Below are 7654 nucleotides of genomic sequence, written 5' to 3' on the forward strand. Positions count from 1 at the left end.
GACCAGGGAGGATGATTCAACCACTCAACTACTAGATGTCGCTGAAAACAACAAACCCTACACACTGTGCCTTTAAAGGGGCAATATAATTTAAAATAAACTTTTTTGAGTTTTATATCATGTTATAATGTTATCCTCTCATCAAAAACATGCCCAGTGTCTTACTTAGACTCATTCATGCATGTTTGAGAAATCCTGTACTGTCCTGAGGCATCTAGGCAGGGGAGCAAAAACCACCAGTTGGGCCTAGAACCACCTTTTGGGATCAGCTCCTCCTCTGGACTGTGTCTCCAAGCTGAGCTTCCTCATCACAGAGCACACACACCCAGCCCTGTGCTAAAATGGGTGAGACAGAAGTGGAAGGAGGTTCTTAAAGAGACAGAGGCCAATTTCAAGGTGTTTAGAAACAGATAWGATGAGAAGTAAAGTTTATTTTCTATTTAAACATATAAACAGCATTTTAATAACAACTGAAGGTGACATGGTTACTTTATTATGGTATAGAATTTAAAAAATATGCCTGAGAAACACATAATATTGCCCCTTTAAACTAATGAAATACTGTAGTGGTGACCTGACATTGGTATTGATACTGCATTCAGTGYGTTACAGTTTACATTTCAAGTAAAAGGTTTGTCAGTTCCATATTTAAAAGATTAAACAGGTTGAAAGAACATTTTTATATGTATGTCATAGAAAAGGCAGCATGACGGCTCAGTGGTTAGCACCGATGCCTCACAGCAAGAAGGTTCGATCCCCGGTTCAGACCTGGGGTCTTTCTGTGCGGAGTTTGCATGTTCTTCTCGTGCTTGCGTGGGTTTTCTCCGAGTACTCCGGTTCCCCCCACCCACAAAAACATGTACAATAGGAAGCCCAGGCCTCCCTTGAAAAAGAGATCTGAGATCGCAACGGGGGTTGCCTGGTTAAATAATGGTAAATCAATCAATCAATCAATCAATCAATCAATCAATCACTAAGGGAGTTCAAATGCTGGAACTTTACTAATCAGACACTTTGGGGAGCAATCTAACCACTGTGTTATAAATAAAAAGTATTTGTAAAGTTATYGTGTAATGGTTAAGTTCTAACTCAGTAAGTAGTATCAGTACTCAGTGTCAGTTACCCAAACTGATTTGACCCTGATTTGAGAAAAASTGGTATCGGGACACCACTAGTAACACCACTAGCAATTGCAAAAATYTTATTTGCACTTTTTTGTCTGCATGCCATGGATTCAGTGTTTGGGCATGCAATTAGGAAGAGCATGCAGAGTTAAAGACGGTGGATGTTTTTTCTTTATCTATGGCTTTTCTGCAGTCAATTGGACACAGTGAACATGATAAGATCTGTGCAACAAGGTGTGTAAAATATTAGCATTTAAAAAGCCAACATTAACAAGTGTATTTCTAACCTTAAATTAGAAGCAGCATGTATCACAAAATAATAATAATAATGAAGACTTAAAATTTCCCACGTAATTCTCAATTTTACTTCATTACACTAAATTTATCTTGCTCTCCTGCACTAATCTTCAGTATAAGTCATCCATCACATGCATAATAAATGAGCTGCTTATGATAATTGGACATAATTGAATTCCCAGCTCTTGTTTCATAAGCTACCTCCTCCCAAAGTTACAGTGCAAGAATAAATCTAAAGAAGTTATCAGGTTATGGCAATAATAAATGCATGACAAGGTGTAGGTTTTTCATTACATTCCATGCTTGTACATCCACTGAGTGCCTTTGAGGTTTTATAAAACTATCCAACACCTCCGGAGACGCGCTTTAAGACGAATGAAGTGGGGGGAGAGAACAAGTGCGGTGCATCCTAACTTTACTCTGGCAGCTTTTCATATTTCATCTTCCTAGTCAGCATATTCACTGTCCTGACTCTATCAGTGTGTTTTATTGCTATTAAAGCCAGAGCAGGTCTGTGATGGCTCATCGTTGCGCTCCTTGAATGATTTCACAGACTATAGATTCATTCGGCCCACTGAATAATGTGATTATATGTGCAGTGTTGTGCCAATAAAATTCCTGCTGAGGTGTGGAGTGTGACATTAGTGCAGCAGACAAAGTGGATACAGAAGTCACTCTTAAGTAAAACACTATCATGCGCGAGTGTGCGCACTTATTATATGTGAGATAAAAACCACGAGGAAGAGCACGCGTCACATCCTGTTATGATCACTGAGGGCGTCGTGGTGCAACGAGTCATTATTCACTTTACAAGCAGACATCAAGAAAGGGGGAGGCTCACTGTGTGCTGTTAAAGATTTCACTGAGACTCGGGTGCATGACAGTAGCAGCAGTTAGTGATTGCTTGTTAGGCAAGACAGAAACACTTCATTATCACTGGCTGAGACTGCAGCCCAGGCACTCCAGCATTTGACACTCAGAGATGCAGCGATCATCGTGCTCATCAGTCACAAGCATGATGTCTGAATCCTTGCATTCAGGCCAGCAGGCGCATTAGATGTGGAAAAAATATTTCTGTTTAGGTGTAAGTGACATTGACAACTTGAAATTAGTTTYTGTTGAAAACTTTGGAGCAATATCTTACCTGTTGCTGGCAGCTCTTTGGAAGAGAAGGGTCTGACAAATAAATGAGTTACTGTATAGCTGCAAATTGTTGAACAGGTTTGCTGATGTAAAGATCATTTTCTCACTGAGCAGCAATTGTAAGAGAAATATAAGTGACAAAATTGCAACAAAATAAACACATTTTCAGTTGCAGTCTACTGAATTCTGAGAATTTGCAACCGTTCAACCTCCTGTCATGAGGCTAATTTCCAAAAATCATGTTTATTTCTATGTTCAGAACCAGTATTCTAGACCGTTCACCTTATTTTGTTGCCTGCCTCAATCCACATACCACACTTGTAATTTTAATCCAGTAAACTTTTCAAACTAAGAGACAGATTTGGTCAAATTTTATAAACAGTTATTATTTACCGTCAAGGTGGCTTTTAAACCTAGACATTTGGGGCTGTTGCCGTAGGTGGTTTCTGTCATAAGGTTGTAGCATTAGGAAGTTTTTCATGCTCTCTGACCTGAAATAACCTTTCTAGATTGTGCAGCCTAAATTGATTTTCTGTCCTGGACATGTGTGCACTCTGAAAATGCCTCCAAAAGCCTCATCGTAGAGAAATTTTATTTTTTTCTGAACCAGTTCGTGATTTTTGCTAAATGGTATTTGATAAACAGAAAAGTTCCAAACTATATTTTAAAGCATCACTAACCTCAGTGGACCTTGAATGTTGACCATTGATTCCTAATGGGTCTTGAGCCGTAAAGTGCCTGAGACATCAGCTTTTTGTAATAAATGTGAATGCATTTTTGGAAAGATAACACTGATAACGTATTGCAAAAAAAATAATGCTCTTGAGATGAACAGTTGTTGAGATATTCACGTGATGTAACAGGAAGTAAACAGAGCAGTGCTACAATGGCTATACAACACAACCTGTGAAAAAGAATCTGATGTTTCCTTTTCTTGAAGAAATCCTCCTTAATGTCATTTCYTGTTTCATTTTGGCTGAGCCAAGTTCAAAAGAAAAATCTGCCAGTTATGTAATAAAATGGATGAAATCATGTATATTATGTCAACTTTCCTAAATACAAAGATGTTTTCTTTGAYTGTTTGTATTTGAAGGATATGACTGTCACAAGCACTTTAACCTGCCTCCTCACATAGTTTTGTGGAGGTTTGATCAGTCATGTAACACATTTCAGTATTTTACTTGGGTTCCCTTTAAAACTTTTTAATTATCCTGTACTTTAAACACATTCATGTCACTTCTTATTTAATAATACTCATGTTAAAACCCCACTCCACAAAAACAGAGAAACGAGAGGGCTAGATTAAAATTTGGTGGATGTGAGCAAAAAATAAAAAAGAAAAAATCAATATGTTCTAATCACACTCACTATGTCTGTTTTGGATGAAAGATTGAAAGTCCATTTTGTTTTGGTGGTCACACGGATTCTTCACTTAACTGAGGACATTTAAAGATTTGTTACCAAACAAGTAGGATGGTTCATCAGACATAATGGAATTATTGAACACACTACAGTCAATGAAGGAGACACTTGYCAATGTGCAATTTTAACACCACTGAATTCTACTTAAACTATTTTTCTACAAAAAGGCAGGTGGATGTAAAGACCAAGTTTAGACGGGACCACTAGGTCGATATAGATATAAATGAAATGCTGTGTTGTAATCTGTGAAAGACTTCTCCATGGTTATGAGGAGGGGGGTCTAGGGGTCCAAGGAGGAAGGACTAAAGCAGMAACTGRGACCTGCAGGATGGAGATTCTCAGGTATGTGATCCACCGTTTTTATAGGCTTGATTGAGGAAAGAAGAAATCCACACAGAAACTCAAAGTCAGACACCAGATGTAGTCTGTCAATCAAAAGGTAAAACTGTGAAGAAAATACAGGATTCAAATGAGTCACAGCACTAGAGTAATCAGAAGTTCAAGCATGAAATGTGCTGAAGTGGCCATGATCCACACATTTAATTGGGTACCAAATAACTGTCTGCACTGATTATAAGTACTGCACAGACAATGAAACCATGAGTTTTAGGTGCGACGACTTAAAAGAAAAGTCAGCCTGAAGTGCCACCAGAGAGCAAGCAGCCCACAGCKCTACCTGGAGGAAGGGGGCGGGGCCTGGAGAAGGTTGGAATTCTAACAGCTTTACAAGTGTTGCCAACTTTGTCTTTCGGACCCCTATTACAATTTCTTTTTCTAAAAAGTGACAGCATATTWAAAAAGTACGRAATCATTCAAATTGGAGGTAGAAAATAAATACACACCAAGTCAATTTCCTTTCCCTAAATGGACACCTGGCTCAGATTAGATCTGTTCGTTAGTCTGCAGTTAAAAACACCGGCAGTCATGACACCCTAGAGGTCTGTTGGATGAAGTGGAGCGGCAAGAACCATGGCTCCAACAAGAGAAATGTCTCCTGAAACAAAAGAGAGGATTGTGAAACTTCTTGAAGAAGGTAACTCTTCACGCATGGTTGTTAAAGATGTGGGCTGTTCAGTCAGCTGTATCCAAGATATGGACCAAATACAAACAGCATGAAATGGTTGTTAAAGCCAAGAGTACTGGTAGACCAAGAAAGACATCAAAGCATCAAGACAAACAACTTAAGGCCATTTGTCTTGAAAAGTGAAAAAGTACAACTAAACAGATGAAGCATAAATGGGAGGAAGCTGGAGCCAATGTATGTGACCGAACCATAAGAAATCACCTAAAGGAAACGGGATTTCAATAAAGGAAAGCTAAAAGAAAACCACCGACACCTAAACAAAAAGGAACAAGACTAAAATGGGCTAAGGAGAGGCTATCATGGACTGTGGATGACTGGATGAAAGTTATCTTCAGTGATGAGTCAAGAATCTGCATTGGACAAGGTGATGATGCTGGAACTTTTGTTTGGTGCTGTCCCAGTGAGATTTATGAAGAGGACTGCCTGAAGAAAACAACCAGATGTCCACAGTCCTTGATGATATGTGGCTGCATGTCAGACAAAGGCACTGGGGAGATGACTGTGGTTCATTCTTCTATCAATGCACAAGTTTACATTGACATTTTGGACAGTTTTCTCATCCCTTCAGTTGAACAGATGTTTGGAGGTGATGAAATAATTTTCTAAGATTGATATGATATGATTACGGTACATAATTTTTTCCTCAAAATTGAGTAATTGCATATTTTTTCCCTGTGCTTGGTCAATAGAAGTAACATTCACTGACTTCCACAATGTTTTCTCTTCATTTCTTTGAGTGTTCCTGAAAGCCAACAAGTTGTACTTTGGAATGACCTTATTATTGAATCATGTTTTTGACCTGGGTTTGTTTTACAGAATGAAATGTCTGAATGAGTGCTCATCCAAGACTGSTGATTCCATACTTTTTGCCAGGGGTTGTAAACATGTGTGCCTGTTTCAACCTAAGCAGTGACATTTGAAATGTAGAAACTTAGAAAAACGTCTAGGACGGCTGTAGTGGGGTGGTTAGAGGAGTTGTCCTGGAACCGGAAGGTCGACAGTTCGATCCCCCACCTTGCCTACTGATGGTGGTCCRAGGGTCCGGTGGCGCCGGTGAATGGCAGCCCCGCCTCTGTCAGTGTGCCCCAGGGCAACTGTGGCTACCTACTGCCATCAGTGAGTGAATGTGTGTGTGCATGGGTGAATGTCTGAAATGTAAAGCACCCTGTGGTCCAAGTGGACTTGATAAGGCCATTTACCAGACAAACCATTWACCAAATAAATTTTCCAGCAAAACACCTACTTTTTTTTATAAAATGGAGACAACAACACGGCTGATATATTGTGTTTTTGAAGGGATGTCCAATTTGGTCATGAAATATTAGAAACACCTCCTATGGTCTTGACTTAAAGCCTAAAGGGGCACTTCAAATCAAAGAGCAGAGGTGCAGAATGTTATTAATAATGTTATTTTTCTTTTTGCTGCATTTAAAATTGACACTTTCCTTGCCTCAGTTGAAAACTATATGAGCTGTTTCACATTTTAGCTAACAATAGTAATTAACTAACTTACAAACTGCTTCACTCTAAATTCTGAAACAGCCATTTACTTGGCACTGCCTTCCTCATCTCTTTGCAGTGCCTCTTATGCATCGTATTCTTCATTTCACCTGAATTAACACCATTGCTGCACCTCCTTTTGCTTCACTTGCTCTCTTGTTCGCAGCTTTCCAAGCAGCAACCATTGTCCCCGCAGGAAAAACATTGCATATTTCCTAGAACAGCATGATAGAGTAATTTGTATGTAATGCCTTTATTAATGTTTGATCACACATACATAGTGTTTGCACTTCAGTGAGTGTTCATAAAACATGTATAATGTTTTAACTGAAGTGTCTAAATTAGTCTTGCAAGTAAAAGTGTTGCAGCACAATTTAMGTTTTGATTTTAGTCCTCTTGCTAATATATGTTTCAGATATTTTGATTTGTGTGAGGTTCTGTGGAAAACTATAAACAATGAACATCTTACCTGTGAAAAATAGCATGTTTGCARAAATGACCTCACCTCAGGCTAGCCTGTTAGCTTGTCTACACTCCAAACAGAATGCTCAAAAAGCTTTTTACAAACAAGTAAGACATTAATTATTCATAACCATCCAACTTCCGATGATTTGAACTACCCATTTTAAGAAGTGTTCACACACTCAAGTGAAGAAGGAGGAAGCTCTGTTCATTACAATTAAGGGTAACAGTTTTCTCCAGTATGTAGCACTTCAACAGCTGTATCTATAGTTCCAGTATGAGGRGTTCATCAGAGAAGACGCTGAGGTTAACAGCAAATTGTTCAAATGAGTGTTCTTGCCACTTCAGATGCCACCAGAAACTGTCTGTGAGTCAGTTTAATGTTGATCCTGCTGAGATTTCATGTGCGATTTTAAAGATTGTTGATTCACATGCAGAGTGGTGCTGCCTCCGCTGCATTCTGATTGCGAAAAGAAAAGCAGCTTTTCAGATTTTATTCTGATACCAGACTCTGTTGACAGATGCAAAACCGAGACAGGAAGAATAAATTATGAGGACAAAGAGCAGGTGTGTGTGAGTGTGTGTGTGTGTGTGTGTGTGTGTGTGTGTGTGTGTGTGTGTG

Source organism: Austrofundulus limnaeus, unplaced genomic scaffold, assembly GCF_001266775.1.
Source record: "Austrofundulus limnaeus strain Quisiro unplaced genomic scaffold, Austrofundulus_limnaeus-1.0 Scaffold30, whole genome shotgun sequence".
Classification (NCBI taxonomy): Eukaryota; Metazoa; Chordata; class Actinopteri; order Cyprinodontiformes; family Rivulidae; genus Austrofundulus; species Austrofundulus limnaeus.